The following is a 5,986-nucleotide window of genomic DNA, read 5'->3' as shown; positions in this document are numbered from 1 at the left end:
AATAGATATATAAATATTGATTATTTATTGTGACAAAATAAAATAACAAATAATAGAAAATATTATTGCATTAAAAGTTATTAATAATAGTTGTCACTTTATTTGCACTTAATCTTGATCGTTTTTCATAAATTGACCCTGGCTTTTTTAAAAAGTATCCACTCAACATCTGGTTTAACAATTGTCTCCTATGAAAATCACCAAACAAGTAGATAGTAATATTTTACCAAATCGTGCAATACAATGCAAATGGATATCATCAGGGCAGAATCTGGACTACAGGCAGAAGGTAAGACATAGAGAATCGGTATCGGAATTCTATCGATACGATTTACTTTAATTTAATTTAATATTTTCTATATACGAATTTGCGTCCGCAATTAATCAGGCGATTTAAAATACGTCCAACAGTTTTTCAAAAACTTTATTGTAGTGGATCTTAGGCACAATTTTGTGTGTTGAATTATCGGTACACGGCAATCTGCAATCTCATTTGCAATGATAAATACCCGGTCGTTTGAACATGATTTTCAAAAGTTTGTAATACATTTTTCTGCAAATTTATGGACGATCCGCATTTTCTTGCACTTAAACTGCTTTAGTGTGTATAATTGTGTGTGTATTTTAATTGTAAATTAAAAAGAACACTAAACTCGAACATGCATATAGTAGGTTAGCGCCCTTACTTAGTATTTGCAGCTTATCCCTTGTTAATTTGTTGATTTATTGTTATCAGCGTTATAAAATAAACTGCACCAAACAACAATATCACAATCAGTAATTGATAAATCAAAATCACGTATTTGAAAAGTTTATCAGATCTACAGATGCACCCGCACTAAGAGAAAAATGTCGAATTCAAAGTGCCTATGTGTGTCCCAAGCCTCAGGCGCGAGGAATCCGCCGTTACCGAGAAAAATCTGTTCACCGTCCCATAAAAAGTTATCACTTCAAAAATAAAACATTACAAAATATATCAAGTACAATCATAATGGACAGTAGATATAAACACAGGTAAAAACACAGTTCATCTTCTAAACCCATATTATTTGAAGAATGCGGCGGCGCTAAGTTGTCTGAAGATCAACTCTCATCGGAATGTTCCTTTTATACCATACATAATAGAGAGCGATTATGAGCTAAACTGTTTGTTATTTACTTAATAAATGGTTGTAAGAAATTGTATGATACACCATTTCGTCTGAGATTTGCAATAGAAAACAATGCAAAAAATACATTGAAGGGCCTAAAAGTTATTGGAAATTGCAATAAAAATCCCCATGCCTACATTAATAGCCCCAAAATGCCAGGACCAAAGGATTTATTTATATGCCATCTATTGGAAAAAGGTGACCTCGTAAATAGTTAATTTTGATTACAAAAATTTACCAGAGAACGGAACGGCCGGCGGAACTAGCGCGATAGACTTATTTGATCACATTAGTACAACGCAACAAAATTACAGTATAAAACTAACTCAAGCAAAAAGTATAATAAACGCAAGTGCACGCGCCTACTGATAATTAATTTCTATGTGATTACTTACATTTACCGATACATCATGCCGATAGGCAAGATTAGGATCGCTACTCCGAAGTAAGTAAAGTTCATTTGCAACTATGCGCTTATTTCTAAATACAATTATATTGCAAAACTGCACAAGTTTGAAAAAAAAATTGCAAACTACACAAGAAACCTTCCGCAAAAACGTAAGATATTATCGGTTTGAAAATATAGGGAATCAAAATTCGGCACAGCAATTAAACGAAATCGCGCTGAAACAAGCACACGCTAGTTCAATTTTCAACGCAAACATTGCAGGTTCAACCAAAAAACCTTTTTTCTGCAAGTAAATTGATTTATTTGTCCAACAAATAATAAATATCGGCGATGTTGTTTACCTTTGTGTCAGTCTATTAACTGATACGCATCTACGGTTGAAAAAGTTATCAGAAAAACAACTACATATTTAGTTATAATTATATATCGGAACAAACAATATCGTGACAAAAGTAATTGTCAATTACTAATAGAACGTAGAACCTAGTATTTTTTGAAAATATGTTCTTGATTTGAATATCCGCAGAAATATGGCATTCACTTTGGCTTCATTTGCTTTGTGAACTTGAATTTCCATAGGTATTGCTTTAACCATGAAAACTTTAATAAAAATTCTGCAAAACTTTCAGGCAATTTCTTCCAATATTTCTTTTATTCCGCATTATTTGGCGGCTTGTTTGGCCGCGGTTTCGCCGCACAAACTTTATTATTTGCATGTGTGAGTTAGGCCCTAGGTTATGTCTTGGAAAGACGCCTTTAATAAAACTTCCAGCTGCCAAGACACAATTACTTAGTTTTTATATTTATTGACTTAACCGCTTAAGTTTTAAAACACTTTCCAGGAACTTTCAGTTAAAATGAGTAGATTTATAGAAAGAATATTCAAAATTGCCCAACCGCATAATAAAAGCTTATAATATGATTAACGATTTTCTCCCCGAATTACTATTTCCACAAAAAACGGTTTCAATTAGAAATTAGTTTCAGTTATGTTATAATATTTTCTTTTATGAACGCATTCTACTGCTTTGCTGTATAAAGATACCCGCCAGACTAAACATTTACATACATATAAACACACAAACTCTCTGAAGACTAATTAGCCGCATAAAAAAACTCTGAAACAAGAAATTTATTTGAAACTCAAATTTAAACCAGAAATGTGATTCTTTAACTCAACAGGCTTAACAGAAAACATTTACTAAAGGCAAATTTACTTCCACATAGACATTCGGTGAAAAGTTAATTCAAATGAAATATTAGCCTAATTCAACAGATCAGCAATTCATAAAATTGAATTTTTCCTTTATAGAATTCACAATTCACAATGTGGTGATTCAAAAAATAAAGGGAAAACCTAAATGTGTACAACCAAAGCACACTTTTTAAAGCAAACTGTTTCGTAACATCAATTCTAAATATATAGTTAATTTATGTTATTCCAAATTGCTTATGAATTATTTAGTTTAATCTTCAAGTTTGAGAAATACTCCGTTATGTAAACGAAATTTTGATTAAAACAGCGCATTGCTAAATATAATATTTAAAACAATAATAATGTTATTTTGTTAAAGATACCGGGTTTAGATAAAATATTAAGTTTTCAATGGGTCAAAAATTATTCAAAGTAACAACAATCTGGTAAAAAGTTGTAGGTCAATTATACATCCTTTATTTAAAGATCAAACAAAGATATTACTATTTAAATATTTTATTGACTTTTTCATTAATATGATTTATGAACAACACTTCTGATTCTTGACAGACAGATTGCGTTTTCACTGCGTATGCGTTAGTTAAATTAAATCTAATAAAAATCACTGCAGATTCTAATAATAATTTAGCGCGACTGAACGTCCAGCTGCTAAAACTTGCCCTGGTATTCTACAATATAGCCTTTGCTGTAGTTACCGTTTAGATAAGACATAATGAAGAACTAAGTAAGACGAACTTTATTTGATTAAAAAAATATAATTCGAATTATATTTTTTAAATAACAACTATTATTGCATCAACAAAAGTCAAACATTAACCCTATAACGACCGTCGTAAAACTTATGCCGGAAAAATAAAATAATTCGAAGTTCTTCAAATAAAACGTATTCAATAAAACGTATATGAACGTATGTATAGTGTGTCTGGTAAGTCAAATAATTTATTTCAGGAAGTTAGAGTATAACTAACTATGGATATATATATACGATTTACAAAGGGCGGAAAGAACAAATCAAAAACTTAATATTATAAATTTTATACACATTTGTACAGTGTTTGAGAGGTAACATCAATACATGTTTTCCTTTGATTTTGGAAAGAGCAGCGAAATTATTTTGTATGACGCATTGGCTTGACGTAAAAAACAATCGATTTATTACATTGAGCAATTATTTTTTATTGCATTATTTGCATTTCATCATAAAGTACCCAAATTCCTCAATTTATAAATTAAGATGAGTTGAACTAGTTCCAAGTGTAAAATTTGAACGTTTTCTAAAACATCCTGTAGCTGCGAAGAAAAGCATTTGAAGGGATTAGACGCAAAATCACTTAAGTACAATATTTTGCAAAACTAACCTACGTGTTCATTCGTGTTGTCCATATTTGCATCTTTTGGTAGTGAAATCGGCCAGATAAAAATAGTAGCTGACGGCTTCTTTCGGTAAACAAAACATTATATATAAAGGAATGAAGGCCAAAACGCATGGGTGTCTTTTGGGTTGATTTGCTATCAATTTGATGTGTGTGATGTGATTCGAATGTATTTTTGTTAGAATATTACAACATTTTATCACAGAGATTAACTGATTAATTATAGTATTAAGACTTTATTATTAGACTTAGAAACAAATCTATATGCTCGGACAAGGAACCTGATGTATTTCATACCAAGTGAAGATGAGACTCATGGAAGTGATACGGTGAGTGGAGTTTAGGGATCAGATTGTAAGGTGACGTAATATTAGTTTCCTATTTTAGTAGCCCCTGACCGAACCCGAAGAAAACAGTCAATATTAACGAATGGTAAAGAAACGTAATTAAGAAGAATAGGCTTTCTGGTCAAGAAAATGAAAGTAGAGGGATAAATAAAAGAAGGAAAATAGGTAAGGAGTATGTAACACACATACAGATACCAATGCGGAAAATATTCAGCGGAGAGACAACGACTTGTTTTTAAGTTGTTCAGTTTACCAACTTATGACCTACAAACAAATAAAGTACCTAAAAGAAAGTCGACAAGCGCTAGATTCTGCATTAATTTCAAAATATTTAAATAAGCATATTAAGAAATTAATGAGGACCACAAAGTCAGACTATAAAGTGGAGAGACATAAGATGGTTTTCCACACAATAAAAACCTCATATATCAGCTTTTCTTTAAAAAAAAACTTTTTTTTCAGTCAACAAAATGCCCAAAAAATGTTTGCTGTCCAGTCAATAATTTAAACTCAGATCTCCTTTACCAAGAAACGCTAAAAATTAAACATGAGAAATGGGAGAATTTACAAAAGTTGCTAGATGTCCGTCTTCCAATATACCATCAATTTTATAAAGACTTGCCTCTTGACCCAAAGGCTAAAAATTTAAAAAACAAACTTAAAGCAATCCAGCTGAAGATTCGTTAATTGAAAATGTCGAAGAACAAGATATTAATTAGATGACATTTTTGTCAGATTACAAGTAAATTTATCTGTTGTATTCCTAAACATTAATTTTTGGAAAAAATAGTCAAATATTCAAAAACATTGTTTGCTTTGTCGTATTTTTTGATATTTTGTTTCGATTCAAAGGTAAACAACCCAAGTGCCTTTTTGGTAATGTATAAAATGTATTTCACAAAATATTATTTTATTTCTTGCATAGTAGTTAAGTTCTTGTACTTAATTTAAATCGTTCTATTATACAAACTAATTTAATTCATAAGCTAAGAATTTTTCATTGCAAGAAAACTTTGACGATTCATTTCTCTAAATAAACGTGTTGTGACTTAGGCGGTTTTGCTTCTAACCCGTTCATTTTCTCAATATGGTATATTAAAGGTATCTATCTAAGATGACTTCGAAAGTCTCTTGCAATGAATTAATCAACCTGCCCAATAGCCTGTATAATAGAAAATATACATTTTATTTGTTTGTTTATTATCTTGTTTATTTGTACAAAATAGACCAGTAGGCAAAGACTTGTCAGGAAAAGTTGTGTCTTCATATAGGATGTCTCAACACCAAACAGAAAAGGTTAATTATGTCTCGTTAAAATTAAAAGTTACCTCATTACTTCAATTATTGATAAGAAGAGATATTTTTTAATGCAAACAACGACTGAGGCTTTATTAGATTTTTCTAATACTTTTACGTCAGCAAAAAAGATTCGTGGCAGGTTGTACGTCTTTAAGAATAACTGCAAAGTGTTGAAATAAATTACAATTTCC

The 5,986-nt window shown here is 30.7% G+C and overlaps 1 long non-coding RNA gene across 1 annotated transcript; it reads left to right on the top strand.

Annotated features, from left to right (window-relative positions):
* The first annotated feature begins 4,271 nt into the window (after positions 1 to 4,271).
* On the top strand, positions 4,272 to 5,398 carry LOC125504428. The gene is made up of 3 exons (XR_007281481.1): positions 4,272 to 4,478; positions 4,537 to 4,661; positions 4,959 to 5,398. It is a non-coding gene; the product is annotated as an uncharacterized LOC125504428 (long non-coding RNA).
* Positions 5,399 to 5,986: the final 588 nt, after the last annotated feature.

Source organism: Dendroctonus ponderosae, unplaced genomic scaffold (genome assembly GCF_020466585.1).
Source record: "Dendroctonus ponderosae isolate FM_Combo_2020 unplaced genomic scaffold, Dpon_F_20191213v2 Dpon_F_20191213_5, whole genome shotgun sequence".
Classification (NCBI taxonomy): Eukaryota; Metazoa; Arthropoda; class Insecta; order Coleoptera; family Curculionidae; genus Dendroctonus; species Dendroctonus ponderosae.
This window is presented reverse-complemented; position numbering and strand designations above follow the sequence as displayed.